This window comes from Amphibalanus amphitrite, unplaced genomic scaffold (assembly GCF_019059575.1).
Source record: "Amphibalanus amphitrite isolate SeventyFive unplaced genomic scaffold, NRLGWU_Aamphi_draft 000850F_arrow, whole genome shotgun sequence".
Classification (NCBI taxonomy): domain Eukaryota; kingdom Metazoa; phylum Arthropoda; class Thecostraca; order Balanomorpha; family Balanidae; genus Amphibalanus; species Amphibalanus amphitrite.
In genome coordinates, this window is record NW_024882344.1 from 160,925 (window position 1) to 178,123 (window position 17,199).

General features: G+C 52.0%; 1 protein-coding gene across 1 annotated transcript in view; it reads left to right on the plus strand.

Annotated features, from left to right (window-relative positions):
• The first annotated feature begins 4,038 nt into the window (after positions 1 to 4,038).
• The window catches only part of LOC122367104 (extracellular serine/threonine protein kinase four-jointed-like), a 36,315-nt gene continuing 23,154 nt past the window's right edge, over positions 4,039 to 17,199 (plus strand). Inside the window, exon 1 of the mRNA XM_043339916.1 lies at positions 4,039 to 4,204. The gene's annotated coding sequence lies outside the window, so the exon portion shown is untranslated. The remainder of the gene's footprint in view (positions 4,205 to 17,199) is intronic.

Below are 17,199 nucleotides of genomic sequence, written 5' to 3' on the forward strand. Positions count from 1 at the left end.
AACGTGTACAGGGTCGTCAGCGGGCTGCACTGATGGCGGAGCGGGTGCCAGCGGAGACGTCGCCGGCTCAGGCGACGGCGCAGCTGGCGGAAGCTGCTGTGGTGGTGGTGGCGTCACCACCGGGCGTGGTACTGCCACGGATGTCGGCGGCACCACCGGAGGTGGCACTGGTGCTGCCCGTTGCCCGGTTCCGTGCTGTGCCGGGACCTGTAACGGAACAGGAGGGATCAGCAGCAGGTGCCGTCGGTTGCGGCGATATTGGCAGCCGCCCAGCTCCACCAGATAGCTGCGTCTGGAGAGCCTTTGCGTGACGATGGCGGGCTCCGACCAGCTGCCCTTTTCTGTCTTGATCCGGACTCTGGCGCCGGGCTGCAGCGGAGGCAGGTTGCGGGCGCCTCGCCTCTGATTGGCGGTTGACTCCTGTTTCTTCTTTCTCCGCCCATCGCGAAGTTTGGCGTGCCGCCATGCCTTCTTGGCGGGCTGCTGAGCGACGGGGAGACGGGACTGAAGCTCACGTCCCATCAGGAGGCGGGCTGGGGAGTATCCTGTGGCTTCCACAGCCGTTGTTCGGTAGTTCAGGAGAGCGAGGTGAGGATCTTTTTGGCGAAGTATCCACTTTGCGGTCCTCACGGCCCGTTCAGCTGCTCCGTTGGATGATGGCGTGTGCGGGTCAGTGACGCGATGTGTGAAGCCGTAAGAAGCTGCGAAGTCGGCGAATGAGCTGGAGGTGAACTGCGTTCCTCCGTCTGTTGTCATCAGATCCGGTATCCCCAGTCTGGAGAACAGGCGCTTCAGCCGCTCGATGACTGCGGTGCTTGTGAGGCTGGGCAAGCGTTGAATTTCCAGATACCTGCTGAAGAGGTCCACAGTCACGAGCCAGTTGCTGTTGTTGAAGTGGAAAATATCTGCTGCGATGTGAGTCCACGGTCTTGACGGCGTTGGAGTCGTTACCAGTGGCTCAGCGTGCTGAGAGGGCGCGTGCACTTGGCAGAACGCGCAGTGCTCGATGTGGCGCTTCAAGTCGATGCTGATCTTGGGCCACCAGACGGATTCTGCTGCTCGCTGGCGGCACTTGTTGAGCCCGAAGTGACCGTCGTCGTGTAGACGGTTGAGCATCTCTTCACGCAGACTAGGCGGTATGATGATGCGGCGGCCGTACATCAGCAGTGTGCCGCTTGTCAGGTAGAGAACGCTGATTTCTCCACGCGCGGCGAAGTAGTCCAGCATGTCGGAGTGCTTTGCTCCCTCCTTCCAGCCAGAGAGAGTCTGCTGAACCACGCGCTGGAGGAGTTCATCTGCCTGTTGTGCCCTGCTGATCTCCACCAGACGCTGCGGTGTGGCGGGCAGGTCATCGAAGACCCTCTTGCAGAAGTTGTGGACGTCTTCCTGTAGCACAGCGCCGATCGCATCGTGCTTCTGGAGTGGATGACGCGAGAGGAAGTCAGGTACCAGGTGCTGCTTCCCTGGAATGAACACCGCTGTTGCGTTGTAACGCATCAGTCGCATGAGCATGCGCTGACACCTGATTGGCGCATCTACGAGATTTTTCGTGTTGATGAGCGGGATCAGTGGCTTGTGATCCAGTTGTAGGTCGAACGACGGCAGTCCAGACAGGAACATGTGCATCTTCTCGCACGTCCAAGTTGCAGCGAGTAGTTCCTTTTCAATCTGGGCCCACCTCGTCTCTGTGTCCGTCAGACTTCTGCTGCAGAATGCGACGGGCTTGAAGCTGGAACCATGCTTCTGAAGGATGCATCCTCCGATTCCGTAGCTGCTTGCGTCTGCGCTGACCACTGTCTCACGCGCTGGGTCGTAGAACGCCAGGACTGGAGCGGACGTGACGGCTGCTTTCACATCATCCAGTGCTTGCTGCTGCTGAGGCGTCCAGTTCCACGCAGCGTCCTTTTTCAGCAGATCGTTGAGGGGCCTTAGGCGCTCCTGGATGTGCGGGACGAACCTGCAGAGGTAGTTGACCACCCCTAGCAGAGACCGGAGCTCTGTGACGTTCTTTGGCTGCTGGAGCTGCTGTATCGCTTCAAGTTTCTCGTCGTCCACGCCGATGCCATTCTTGCTTATCTTCATGCCAAGAAACTTGACCTCGTCCCTTCGGAACTCACATTTCGTCTTGTTCAGCTTGAGGCCAGATTCGTGGATTCTTCTGATGACGGCTTCGAGACGTGCGTCATGGTTGCTTGCATCTCCAAAAACCAGCGTGTCGTCCATGTAGACGATGACTCCAGGCAGTCCATCCAGCATCTCTTGCATCTTTCGCTGGAAGCACTCCGGAGCCAGTGAGATTCCCATCGGCAGGCGCAGGAACCTCTTCCTGCCGAACGGTGTGATGAACGTAGTCATTTTGGAGCTTGCTTCGTCCAACGGGATCTGGTAGAAGCCAGAAGAAGCGTCCAGCTTGGAGAACAGTGTCGCACCGCCCAGCTTGGACGTCAGGTGCTCCAGGGTCGGGATCGGGAAGATCTCACGCTTTACGGCTTGGTTCAGCTTTTTGTAGTCAACTGTGATCCGGACACCACTGTTCTTCGGGACAGGGACGAGCGCGGATACCCAGTCTGTGGGTTCAGTCTCTGGTACGATGATGCCCTGCTCTTCCATTCTCTTCAGCTCCTCCTCCACTGGCTTCATCAGCGGCAGGGGGACGTGTCTTGCTGTGGAGAGAGCGACCGGGACGGCATCCTCGCGTAGCCGGATGCTGATCGGTGCCGTCTTCATGAGACCTGCTTCTCCGAAGACATCTTCATGCACCTCTCCTGTGAACTGGAGAACACCCAGACGCGAGCACGCCGACCGGGAGAGGAGGTTTTCTGCTGAGTCCACTACATAGAACACCTCCGACTCCGCTTTGCTTTTGAACATGATTGTCCCATGCAGCTTCCCTTTTACGGTTAGCACGCCACCGACGCTAGTGAGCGTGCTTGAGGCATGCTCAAGGGAGGGCAGGTTCAGTCGCTGGTAGGTTTTCAAAGACAGAATGCTAACGTCGGCACCAGAATCAACTTTGAACGTGACCTCTTGACCGCAGAGACTGACTGTGATTCTCCACGGCGCGCACGCTTTGTCGATTTCACCAACGAAAGCATCATGTGGCGCTAACGGCTCGCTTGATTCTGTACGCTCTATCTGCCTGACGCTAGGTGATCGGCAGACGGCTGCGAAGTGATCAATTTTCTGACAGTTGGAACAAACTTTTCCCTTAGCGGGACAGTCCCTCGGTGAAGCATGCCGCTCTCTCCCGCAATACCTGCATGTTGTTGCAGAGTCGATGTGACGCGCTTGCTGTCTTGGCTGCGTGACAGGTGACTGCTGCTGTCGCCCGTGCTGCTGGCGCCGTTGGTGCTGCTGCTGATGGCCACGCTGGCGCTGACGGGCATGCTGCGGCTGCTGGCGCGGCTGTCCGTACTGCGTCGGTGCTTGAACCCTGTTGACATCAAATGGACCGGAGCTGTCACGGCTGCTTACGATACCGGCGCCGGCTCAGCGGCGGCTCCAGGCTATAGAGCGGGGTGTGACCACAGCAGCCACCACGATACAGCCTGTTTGCTACGTAACGCTCAAGCACCCGATGGTACCTATCCGTTTATCCGATCTAACATCCTTCCCTCTTACCACCCCGATAACACCTACTCCCGGTAGTGCACCGATTCCCAGGGTAAATGAGCACTTCCCCACGCGCCAGGTGTTGGCAGGCCCCAATAGCGGGCTCCATCTCGCTCCAGTAGCGCCGCCCCGACCTAATTGTAGCCTATCGCCCACCTAATGACCAGTTGTGCCCGTGCCCCGTCCTCCCCCGCCGTCCTCCGCTGCCACCGCTAATTACTCTTGTCTTCCTATCCGTCGATAAATAAAATTTCCCACCTTCCGTCGATCAGATAATGGCGGTACCAGTTGTAAACAAATCATTGTTCATCGGTGGACATGGCCCACCGGTGCTGCCGCCTGGCGGCGGGGTGGTGAAGCTCGCGGGGCGGCCGGCGACGGGGCGGGCCGAGCGCGCCGCTGCAGTCGCCGAGAGTGGTGTGGGGAGGGCGATACGCCTCGCTCTTACGGACGCCGATACAGACACTGAGTGCAGTGCAGCACTGATTGCAGACAGACCTAGCTGAGACCAGTCTACCTGTGGGTTACACAGAGATCGAGGCAGAACTGCAGAAGAGAAGCGGTGAAGACACGTCTTGGCTGCCCCTGAAAGGTGAGTTTACGCGCCGTTTATACAGGCCCGGGTGTGTTGTATGACCCATGTCGGGATGTGGCACTGATGCATGTATTATGGAGACCTAGCAGCGTGTGTGATACATGTGAGGCATTACAGTGTGTGACAGCATTGTGCATTGTGCCTGAGCGCTGCGATTTGTTTCCGAGGTGGCGGTTCAGCTGTGAGCGGCACTGAATCAGTGGGATGTTCAGTGATGGTCCAACCCAGTTCTGTGGCTTTCCTCTTTCGTTGTCAGTGAAGATGCATCCCTTTGTTTTCTCTCGCTCCCTTTATCGTTGAACACACGTGAAACACCTCTGGCATATATTTTATTCCTGAAACTCCGGCCTCCCGTTTCAAATACCGCAATGCCGGGATTACCGACTCTCCAGACATTGGCAAAGTTACAGAACGAAGATGTTACGCGACCTATGTCTCCCAAATGGTGCCCTGGCTATGGGCTGCAATTGTGACATTCTAACACATCCAACCGAGCTTTGAGCTGTGTATATGTATAACCTTGACGAGCTCCCTAACGGGACACCGTCTCGTCTCTGGCGAACTGTGATAGAGCCCCGCTCGGATGCCGGAGGAATATCTCTGCACCGGCTCCATAATCTCATAGCCAGAACCCACCTCCACCGTAATCTCATAGGCGGAACACCTCCACTCCGGGTTGTAATCCCATAGCCTGAAAGTTACCAACTGGTTCGTCCTGTAACGCGATACCCTGCGTTTGTCCGGCCAGCCCGCAAAAGTGGACATTCCAGTACCGTGTAAGCCGCACGGGCCGACCGCGTCCGCTCTGCCGAGCGGAGGGCCTTCTCCCGTCCCGATGATGCATTGATATGTTTGGGCGGTCAGGGCGGGCTAGCCGCCTGTCGAACGGACCCATTACTAGCCGCGGGCTGTTTTGATCGACTGCATTGGGTGGTGATATGATGATTGTATTGTGCTGTTTGTGAGCACAGCTGGGATCGTGCACTCCGTGGCACGCTATGTGAAGATGTGGTTGATGCCCTCTTAGTTGTCGGATCGGTGCAACAATCTCAGCGGTACTAGACGGATCTTTGAGATAGGAAGATCTTGGTGTTGCTTGGAGGAAACACGCGTTGATGTGAAGGATGAGTGCGCTTGGAGATCTCGAATATTTAGCAAAGCAAAATGATTTAGCCGAGCCTTTGCAGCACTTGTTGCAGCATGCTGGCTATGCGCCATCAGACCAATGATTGGGTATTGGTTTTTGGGTCGGCTGTCTGATAAATTATTTCAGTTGTCTGCGTATTACATTTATTAATTTTGATAATTACGTAGTTATCCAGGGGCTAGTCCTGTTCATGTTCTTCCGGGTAGGAGTAGCTGCTTGAAATACCCGTTATTACGGTGCAGAAGTTGTGTAAGGCGCAGTTTTAGTTGGGTAATTAGGCACAGCAAGCTTCTTCAAGTGGAAATCATCGCCTTTTCCTGACCCAACTGTTAGACCTTTTGATCGCTATTTATATTATAAATATTTCATATAAAAGTGTATGCTTTGGCTTGCAGCAACATTAATAAAAACGACTTAGACGGTAACGAAATGACGAAAAAACGAAAAAAACTTCTAGTGGATAGCTTACTTGTCTTACTATGATTATCTCTTGCATTGTTAATCCCTTTTAAATTCATCATGAACTTTTTTGTTCCAGTATCTAAACGACAAATAAGTGCTCTGTCCTGTGGTCTTATACCACCCCATCACCGCTGTCCATTCCTTCCAGTGGCGAATTCCACGTCCAACCCAGCACAATGCCGCTGTTCTTGCAGTGCGCGGGGGAAGGTCAGGGCCATGTCCACTGTCGGCTCCTGCCCTTATTGTCCTGTCCATCTGCGACTGTTTTTGTCCCTAGTTACCCTCACTCAGCTGCTTCTGGTCCCAATATACCTTCTGTTCAGCTCGCAGCCTTGACCGGCCGTACCAGTGTGGTGTTTTTACAGAGCCTAGAACTACCGTCAATGGCGTTGTTGTGACATTCTCTGAGACCGTCATTGATTAACAAACGAAAGTGTTCGGAGCTACCTTTTGCAATGACATAGTCACATAGATAACATGAATCATGTTATCTAAGGTTCATGTTGTTGATTCTATGATCCATGCCTGATTCATGTCATCTATGGCAATGACAATAAATGACACACATATCTTCAAATGAAACATACTGCAACAGCAGCAATTGACAGTAACTCGCAACGACGCACCATTCTGCTGCTCACATTCAGGCACGGGGTGGCCAACATTGCTAATGGAGACACCGAAGCCGCCCTCGCCCGCCACCTGACATATCGGGTGGTCGGGACAGACCTGAGCCATGTTTACAATCGTGGAGCGATGAGTGTCCGGCCGGGTCGCGTGTCACAAATGGCGTGCACCTCTCTGCGCTTGGTGTACCTACAGCGACTGCTAAGCGCTGGTCTGTTAGAGCGCCAGGGGTGACTGGGGACATGCTCTCAGTAACGCGAGTCCAGGAAGGGCGGCCAGCGAGCCTCGACCTGCATAGGCAGCGGAACGGCGGGGGGAACGGCGGGGCGGGGGGGGGGGGGGCACTGGGGCACCGTGCCTTCCTTGATTTTGCCATTTTAACAAAAGTCCTATGGGCGTTGCATGAAAAGAATGGGACCAAAAGTCGGCGGTCCCCCCTTAATTGAAGGTGTTTCGCCACTACTGTCGACCTGTCCTGAGAGCCTTGGCCTGGCCTGAAAGCACATACCTAGCCTGATGAGCCATCCTACAACCTTGAGCCACCCCGAACCGAACCGTTGCGCGTTGTGAACTAGCGGCACCGGCTGTGGGCATGGATCAAACGCGGAAGCCATAGGACTTATTATGAATTGAGTAGAGGTTTCTCACAGTCATGGGCTATCAGTCGGAACCGTTCGTATCTTGATATCTTATCTGATGCAACTGTTTGCGCCTTCGCATCCTAACGGATAGAATGGTGGGATCTGGGTGGGATGATTTTTTTGAAGAACAATGTTTCGATTCTGATGCAACAATACAAGATTCATGCGTGTGAGTAGGTAGGCCTGCTAGGGTCTCATTTCGTCAAACGTTGGTTTAAAGCACGTATGCCTGCAGAAAGACAAGAAACGAATGAATTCTCGAAGGTATGTGCACACTGTTACACAGAGTTAAGGTCTTCTTAGGCTATAGAGTCAGCCTTTGCCAGTTACATAATATGACATATACGCGGTTGGCGTGGTGTCAACAGGTAAAAAAGTAAGCCTCATACGTCAAGCGGCGCGAAACTAAATAGTTATTGTGACTGCCATCTTTTGTGCCGAGGGGGCGTGCCTACTATCAATCACGTATAGGTACGATACCATGTCCGTTTTTATTCCGGCTCACACTAATCTCATTATGACGACAATGTGGTAAAATGAAGGTGAAAATACTTTGGCGATGAATAATACTTTGTGCCATAACACGTTTGACAGCTAGTAAAATTAATTGAAGTGATGTTGAAATAATTGATCATGGGGTGCTGTGATGAGAATTTGATGTGGTGAGAACCGCCGCGATTTCCTCAGTGCTCTACCGAATATCGCCAATATCTAGATTCACCATCCAGTGGTCAGACTAACGAGCACTCTGCCCCAGACACCAGAGAAGATCCCGCCACATGTTTTTTTTTCGAAAATCCGATTAGTAAATTATCAGAATGATTTTTAGCATTTATTACGGTGTGAAAGTATTCTTCATGGCCATATGGCCTGGTTAAATGCATGAAAGTTATAAAAATATGGTCTTTAACCATGAATGATTTCTTATCTAAATACAGCATGCAAGATTGGTATTGACAATTAAAATGTACCTATGCAATGAAATGATATAATCAAAAGGCAACATGTTATGTGTGTTTGGAAGCGTTTTCAAGCCGTAAACTAACTCACGTTACCTATCCGTGCACGCATGTGAACGTGGCTCAGCTCCTGTCCGTAGTTTTGTCTCTCCTGTTCTATGAGCCAGGCCCTTGGCCGGCTAATTGGGGTGGAAAATGGCCGTTTGATGTCTAGCGGCGGAGCCCATCGCCCATAATGTCTGATCATTAGCGGCTAGCGGCGGCCGGCGACCGCCAATTGCCGAACAGAACGCCGCATTTGAATACAGCTGGAGAACGCTAGCGACGTAACGCGCCGGCCGTCAAAAGTCATTAACGTTCCACAACTGCCGCCGAGAACCGATCCAATCAACGTGCTGAGGACCGATCGAGCGGGTCAGACGCCAGAGAGACGCACAAGAGACCAATCAGAGATATTGGAGACCAAAGGACTGGGGCAAGACTGAGCGACCGGACAGACCCATCATGACCTGACGGCCAGATCGTCTTGAGGCAACGTCAAGACTGAACGAACCGCCCTCCCTCTTGTGTGAGCTCGACAGACTGTTTGCCGAAGCGGTCACGGAGTTCGCTCGGCGATTTGATTCGTGCTCGTGGTGCCGCACGTCCGCCTATGCCGCCTCATGACGGAGCGTGTTTATCTAATAGTTGAATCCGCCCGTCGGGCGCTCCCACTGGGGAGATTTTATCGTCGGACGGCTGCATCGAGCAGTCTTTTGTGTCGTTATGTGCATGGGCAGCAGGCTGAGCAGCCTTTATCGCAGAGACGCGGACCCTTAATGAAGTGTACACATCTGGCCGGTGGGTGATGTGGTGGAGTGGCCACCAGATTGGTCCGTCTGCTGTCAAATAGGCTACAGATGCACTTCTTCGGCTCACAGGATACTTGCAGACAAGTTCTGGCTGAGAAGCTATATAGTGCAAACGCATCCCCTTCTCTGTCCTTAGAGCCACAAACGCGTGAGATTAAATATACGAAAGGGTTGCATGGCATCCGTCATTGGCTGTCCTTCGATCTACAAACGCACCCCTTCGCCTTTCCTTGGGGCTACAAACGCAAACTGTCAGTTGTCCCCCAAGAGGCACAAACAGGCCCTATCGACCATCCTTGGAGCTACAAATGCAACCTCTCACCTATCATAGAGCTACAAACGCACTCATCTGTCTCTAGCGCCACAGACGCACCCGGCACCACCCGAGCCCTGCACTGCGGCAGGTCACAGACCTCAGCGGCGTGGGGTGCCGTCTGCCGCCGCCTCGTGGCCTCGTTAACTGCCCACCGGCAGGGTGGAGAGAGGGCCGGCCAGCGGGGGTCCGACAGGACGTGGGCTCGGGAGAGGGCAGAGGACAGACTGGGAGAGGAGGGGAGTAGGCTGGGACTTGTGTGTAGAGCTGTTGGGTTCGTCTTTCGAACACTAGTGCAGAGCTGCTGGGTCGTCTCTAAGGCTTGTTGCTTTATCGTTGAATAGCGTGCTCGCTGATGCTATATCATCAACGCAAGTCATCGACTTTCACATTCGTCTAAGCATTTTCTCTGTGACCTCTGCCTTCCCAAGGAAGCGAACCAGGTCAATTGATATGATTGATTCTCGGGTCTTGCAACAGTGAATGCCTCCACTGTGATCATTCTACAGAACATCAATAATGTGTCGAGAAAGGGCATTGTTTTCTGGCCGCTATGCTGGTCGCCTGCTGGGTACCCGATGATTCAAACGTGGGAGCAGATGTGTACGATTGTTTTGAACATCAATGAGAGTTTTTCTCCATTTGAAACAGGTACAATATGCTTTGAAGAAGTTTCATGGCATAGGCACTTCATTCATAATGCTTGCGATGTCCAAAAAGTGCAGAGTAACTGGAAGATTGGTCATTTTTATTTCCTTTAATTACCATGAGAGCGGTGTTATTTAACCCGCGCCCCGTTGGGCTCTGCCGAGCAACGCGCCCGGTTGGGGGGGGGGGGGGCATTTTGGCCCCCCTAAGATCTCGAGAACCACGCAACATAGCGACAAGCGGTAAACGGCGTTGGATAGCCCCAACGGGGAACTACCTTGTGACCCAATTTTATTGACCTAGGTCAAACCGATGACGTCACAGGTCAGGTCAAAGGTCCAATTTTCACCGTTTACAGGCACTTCAAGAAATGCGTTGTAAAATCGTGTAAAATGCATTTCATTGAAAATCATCGATGGTGAAATGTTCTTCAAACACATATTTTGCTATTTGAGGTCACTGATACCAGGTCAGGTCACAGAGGTCAGGTCACGGGGGGTCACAATATGAAAGTGTCGTGTGATACATGTTTTATGGTCCATTTTACATGACAAATGCGATTATATGGGTCAGGCAGCCTTTGGGGCCAGCTTAGATCACGTTTTGGTCAAGGTCAGGTCAAGGTCAGGTCAAGGTCAGGTCAAATTAGGTCAAATTTCAAAGTTAATATTTTTGCATAAAATGGGTATCGAATCGATGCAGCTCGTCACGGGGAGTTCAATGGTGGTCTTTGTTTTGCCGTACGTGGTCTAGAATTGCTAAAAATTGAGTTCAAAAATTTGACGTCATCATTTTTGAACAGTTTTTTCGCTATAACTTGGCCAAAAAACGAGATATCGATCTGAAATTTGGTATGTATATAGAAGAGCGCTGGGACTATCACATATATTCCGGTTTTTTTCGAAATTCGGAAAATTTTTGGATTTTTTCAAAGTTTTTCTAAAAAAATCAATTTTTTGAATTTTTTTTTGGTCAAAAACCAAAAATTTTGAAAATCCGAGATAGCAGTTTTGTAGCGCCGCTTTTTGTCTACTAGACCATATAAAGAACTTTGAAATTGCTTGATAACTGTAGATTTGGTGAGCGTTTCAAGATTGCATGTTTTTTGCTCACTTTTGCTCGAACATGACCTCAGTTTGACCTCAATAACTCCTGACCTAAGGTGACCTAAGACTTGAAATTTGGTGTGAAGGTGTCAAATTGATGCCCGGGAAGGTACTGAAAATTTGGCGGCGCTGCGCGCCGCCGTTTTCTTACTATTCAGGAAAAACCACAGGGGGGGCCAAAATGGCCCCCCCCCCAACGGGGCGAGGGTTAAAAGATAAGTTTCTCTTTTGGTAGCATTAGAGAATAATCACTAAGTACTGAACGAAGAATAAAATACAGAAAGGGCGGCTTGGCTCAGATACAGTGACTGAGCTGTAAATCGTGTGTAGGGCATGTATGAAAGGTTCCATCGAACCCGATTAGAAATCAAGTGCTCTTCACCTTTCAGACTGGACTTTTTCTTTATGCTTCCTCTTTACACATAACAAAGAGGTAAAGAGGGAAGTTCAAGAAAAACAAAGTCGGGCAAGATGATAGAAGAACAGAGTGACAGTGACGAGAGAGAGAGAGAGAGAGAGAGAGAGAGAGAGAGAGAGAGAGAGAGAGAGAGAGAGAGAGAGAGAGAGAGAGAGAGAGAGAGAGAGAGAGAGAGAGAGAGGGAGAGAGAAGACAAGAAGAGAGAAAGAGAAAGAGTTTATCCAGAAAGAAAAAAAAACAAAAAGGGAACCACACAGACGCAGATATGCCAGCGGGGAGAGACGGCGGGCCGGTGGGCTCCCCGCAGCGCCGAGGGACGGTATGTTGCACCGCAGGCCGTTTTTGTGGTGTCGGGTGCGCGCAGGAACGCCAAGAGGAGTCTTTACCGCGCGTCGGGCGGCAGAGGGGCGGGTATGGGGCGGGTGCGGGGCGGGGAGGGTCAGCGGCCGCGCCCTCAGCCACTTGGCCTCCGCCGCCGCCGCCGCGCTGCTCAGTCCAAACACGACTCGACTGTTTGCTCAATCAGGGGCGGGAAGGAGATACGATGAGTGGCCGACGCGGCGAGCATGACGCGGCCGATTTCCATCACGACTGGACGCCGGCTCGGAGCGCCATTTGCATAGCGCGCCGCTGGTGGCAGCCGCCGCCGACCGCTCGAGAGCCGCTCAAGAGCCCGGACGAGCCGGCGGGTAGTGGTGCCGGCCGATGTCCGCTGACACACCGGCACCAGAGGCATGAGGCACCAGCGGCACCAACCGTTTACCATCCACCTTCCACCATCTGAGTTCAGCTACCTACCGTCCACCGTCTACTGTCCACCGTCCACCGTCCACCGTCTACGGACCGCCCTCCTCAGGAAATTCCGCCTACTGCTCACTCCCCTCCCCCTTCCCACCACCACCACCACCTACCACGCAGCCTTCGAACGCAGCTCGCAACTTTCGATGAGTCGGCTATTCCCTGACATCCCACCAAAAACGCGCAGCGTGTATCACGCTTCTACTCAGCCCACGGATTCGAACCACCACCCACCCTCGCTGTGCCTGGCCGCGGCTCGAGAAAGTAGCTCGCGTCTAACTCATACCAGTCCCCGTCGCTCTCTCCGGACGCCGAAATGCTTCTAGCTACCATAAAACACTGACGCCAGACATAGTTGGGCTGATTTATTTGTTCATAGAGGCATGCAGACAATCGTGAATACAAACGAGGGTCGTCACCGTGTCCCCGCTCGGTGGAAGAGACAGGGCCGCTTTGTGCGTCAGCAGGGAGTCGGTACCGGCTACGTGAGCTCGCGCGTGGGAGGGGGCGTTCCGGACTCGGCTCTGCGCTCACCACTCTGCCCGTCATGATGAGGTCAAATTTGAGGAGTGGGAGCCAGGCATGCGCTGAGCTGAGATCTTAATGAGGCTAATGAAGTGTGGTCTGCGGGTAGTGCAGCGTTCGCTGCAGTGTGACCGGTGACCGGCGCTGTGGGCCGTGAAAGGAGCCAGTTGGACCGGGCGCGGGCGGCGGAGACTGCAGCTACCCACAGAACAATAACTGGCGACTGCAGCGGACCGCGCTGCCTAGCACCAAACCGGAGAGCGTGCATCCGCCCGATGCGCTCCCTTCCGATGCTGATTGGTCCACGGTCGACGTCGATTGCACGGCAATGCAAGTCAGCATGTGAAATAGACGGGCGAATTCCTGTCCCGATGTGGTGGGAGGCTGTCCCGTGCACAGCGACAGGCTCTGAGACTCGGGCGGGTCGACCGTTCACCCCGCGGGGCAGTGGTATGCCGGATGAAAATGATTGTGAAGAGCTATCTAAATATAGACCAAGTCCTGGATTAGATATTTGTCACCTCGTACCTTGGCCCAGATGGAGCAAAGTGGTGCGATTGTGCCTTATCATTTAGCCAACTACCTAACGCCTGAACTTCCTGAAAGTTTCAGTGAGCCTTCCGATGAATAGTAACAAAGGCAGGCAAGGCAGCGCCGTGAGGGCAGCCGTGCAGCAATATTTATGTTTCCGTGTGCAGTAAATGAGCCCGGCAACATCCCCTCCGACACATTTTTGTGACGTCAATATCATCACTTAGATGCACTTCTCGTGAATCAGCGGCCGAATCGTGTTTTAATTACTCGGCCTCTCGAGGGCTGGTCAAGCGATCCCCAAATGGTGGATCGTAGTTATCTTTTGATTGGTCAAGTCCTGTTCTGATGACTGCTGCTACCCTATCTATGTAATTATGCCCATTTACCTGTGTAATTAATGACGTATTTATGATTAGGCTACTGCAAATACAATAGTTCCGCGATTCATCACTTGTGGGCCGAAGTCAAACCTGCAAAGCGAAGGTATAACCGTGTTATCAGGACAGTCGACCTGAACTAGAACCGGACGCCCTTGGGACTTCTCCATGAAGTTTTAGACATTGCCAAATATGTCTGATAGCAATGCATTCAGACATTCCTGAGGGCGAGTCATCAATGGAGTCTGCCTCATCCGCGACATTCTTCAGAAGCCATCCGCTTGGAAGGACTTTGCTTTGTGGTTGAATGGCAATGGGATTAATGTATGCATCACTCGTCACTGCATTATATTGCTCAACGTACTAAATATCTTACATAGCAGGCGATATTACCAATGTAGCAAATCGATTGCCGGCTGCGTCGGTCACTTCAAAGCGAGAGTCGTTTGCAAATATGGTTTGTACCCGTTCTGCGAGTATTCACGCCATAGCGGAGATGCACGAGATATGATTCAGTGGTCAGACGGGCTAAATGCATGCGAGTTATGCTTCTGCAGCAGGGGTACACTCGACCCCGAGAGCAAATATAGCCTCGTAAGTACAATGTGGCTCTATGTAATGTCTATTGAACATATCAATGCGCCTATCATTTTGCTTGCTTCCCTTACTCCCGACATATGTTCCTAGCGTCTCTAAAAATGCGGAACTTAACATTTTACCATTCAGCCTGGCTCTACAACTTCTCCATTATAAGCAGCTAAATGGCGCTGAAAGACTCTCCCAGCGGCAGCTCTGTGAAAGGAATCGACTGATCCACTGACAGGATATTATTTGTGCCTCCATATGTCTACATCGACGCCTGCATAATGATTGCAATGAGTCCTCTCATTCTCCCAATAAACATGAAAGAGCCGATAGCAGCCGGCGCGATAAATTCCGATACGTTTGTTTATGATGACTGTCTGAAGCTCAGCGATACATACCTATGTTTATACCGGGGTCGTGTATGAGTTTGGAGTGGCCACTGACCTTAGAGAAGGGGCTGAGTTGTGTTCCATTCCAAATGGGTTATCGCAATACGAAGTCAGTCAGACGAGGCTGTGCTTTATTCTGAGGCTGTATAAAAGTAGTCCTTGTAAATTTTAAGTTGTCTCTAAAGCCACCAAAAAAGGAGGAGAAATACTGTTAAAATGCGAGATCAACATAAATGAATACTATTCAAAATGATTCAAACAAACTTGAACTTATATTATTTGCTCACCCACACCCGCGGTCTCCTCTGTACACCTAACTGACCGTGACAACGTACCCACTTCAGGGTCACGCACAGATCTGTCATCGTGTCAGGTCTGTCTGTCACCATTTCAGCCCTGTCTGTCAACATGTCAGTCCTGTCTGTCACCATGTCAGCCCTGTCTGTCACGCCAATACCGCGATCGCCGCTGTCCGTCGGCCGCACGTGGAGCCGTCAGAGCGGCGCGCGCCCCTCTCGGCGGCCGGCTGACCGCACTCGGCGGTGACGCCGCTCGAACACGGCGTGCGTCCCATTACAGGTCGCTCACACGCTCCGTGTCAGATGGTTGGGCCGATACGACCCTCCGTCACCGGCCGCCAATGATGGCATGTGTCACAGGGCGGCACCGGACGGCCCCCAGTCGCGCCGCCGCCCTGCAATCTATGGAAATGGCCGCTGCCGCCGTGTGAACCGCCCCGGCTCCGACCACACACGGAAGCGCGTGTTTGGTCAGCGGGCTGGCGCAACACAGCAAACCGTGCTGACGAAACGGTAATTAAAAATGGCAAGGGCCGGTGAGCATATTCAAAAACATGCTCGGTGGACAAAGCGGGAGCATGCATTAAACATGTGACTAAGCCACGCGGAGTGCGGCGGGGTTGATCTCGCGCCGGTGCGGGCGAGCCCGGTCTGAGGCGGCACCACTGAGCGGAGTTCCATGTACCGGCACTGACACCATCGGTCTCAGTTTGCCGCCGAGGGGTGTGACATGGAACCACTACCTGTAGCGGTCTGAGAGGGCGACACCGTTTGATAGACCTGTGGAATGTCAGGTCGACCCTAAAGTAGCTGTGGTACTGACACACTGTGGTGAAGTAGCTGTACACTGACATTGTTCTGCAGACTAAATTTGTCAGTGTGTTTTTGGGTGACTGGATAGTGGATACTTATTCTGTTTTTTGCACCTGCAAGTTTAACCTACAATGTTTTTTTTTCTTCTCCAAAACAGCGCGAGAAGAAACGCTCCACGGCAACGTGCCTTAGCATGTTTCTTTGAAACTACATTTTGGTATGTGAGCTAGTGAGAATTGAAATGTAGAGCATGTGTGCAGTATGTCCATGTCCTTCTATGTGGTCTGTTCAATTATGGATGATCTGCATAATGTCGACCTGTGAACTGGCATACCTAACAAAGGTCAAATTAGCATGATAAAATGGGATACCGGAAACAGAGACATGGTAGTAGCCAAAGTGATTTATGGTTCTGAAACGGGACAGCACATGCATTGCCATAACGAGGTAATCAAATGATCCTCTTTAACCCTATTCCTGGCGGGCTCCGCCGGGACAAGAAACTGGCGGGGGGGGGGGGCCGATTCGGCCCCCCCTTCAGATCTCAAAAACTACACATCGCAGCGACAAACGATAAACGGCATCGGATACGCACGGTCAAGATCTACAATTTTTACTAAGGTCATTTTCAGGTCAGGTCAAAGATGACGTCACAGGGGTCGAAAAAGTCAAAATGGCGGCGCTAGATATGGAGAGAGTTTTTCTCGAATAACTTTCGAATTAGTCAAGATAGGAACAAACTAAGAGGATCATCGTGATCCTCTCGTCAATCCGCATCGAATGATATATATGTTGACCTCGAAAGGTCAAGGTCAAAGGTTGACCTCAGGTCACGTGACCTCGAGGTCATCATGTATATCATTCGATGCGTCTTGACGAGCTGAACACAATGAGACCATCCACGCGTCTGTATCTTGTTCCTGTACGGAGTTATTGGCCAAAAACCTTTGGTGACCTTTGATGACGTCACATGACCTCACAGCTGCCCAACAGCAAAACAGACCTCAAGGTAGTGAAGGTTGATCGTATATGAAGTCATGTATGGTATATGGGGCCATTCCGACCCGTTTTAGTGGTAAAAACAGGGAGTTGATTTTTCCCCCATTGACTTATAATGGGGAGGTCGCGAAACTGACCTGACCTTAGGTCACCGATATCAAAATTCCGAGATATACAAATTGCACATACTGGTACCCTAACTAAAGCCTGAAGAGAAGAAATTGATCGGTCAAAAACTCTAGCTCTGGCGTGATTGCAAACTTTTCTGAGGTAGGGTCATCAAACCGCCTCTGGTGACCTGACCTGAGGTCAGATCAACTCAAAATTTTCAGACATGTTGCGTAGAAGCCTTTTAGGAAAAGTCAGAAAATTTGAGCTTCCTAGCTCAACGCGTTTGGGAGAAATAACCAAAAAACCTCAGGGAGGGGGGCTCCTGAGGCCCCCCCCCCGCCAGGAATAGGGTTAAATCAAAACGCATGACAAACGATTAAAAAAGTTGCA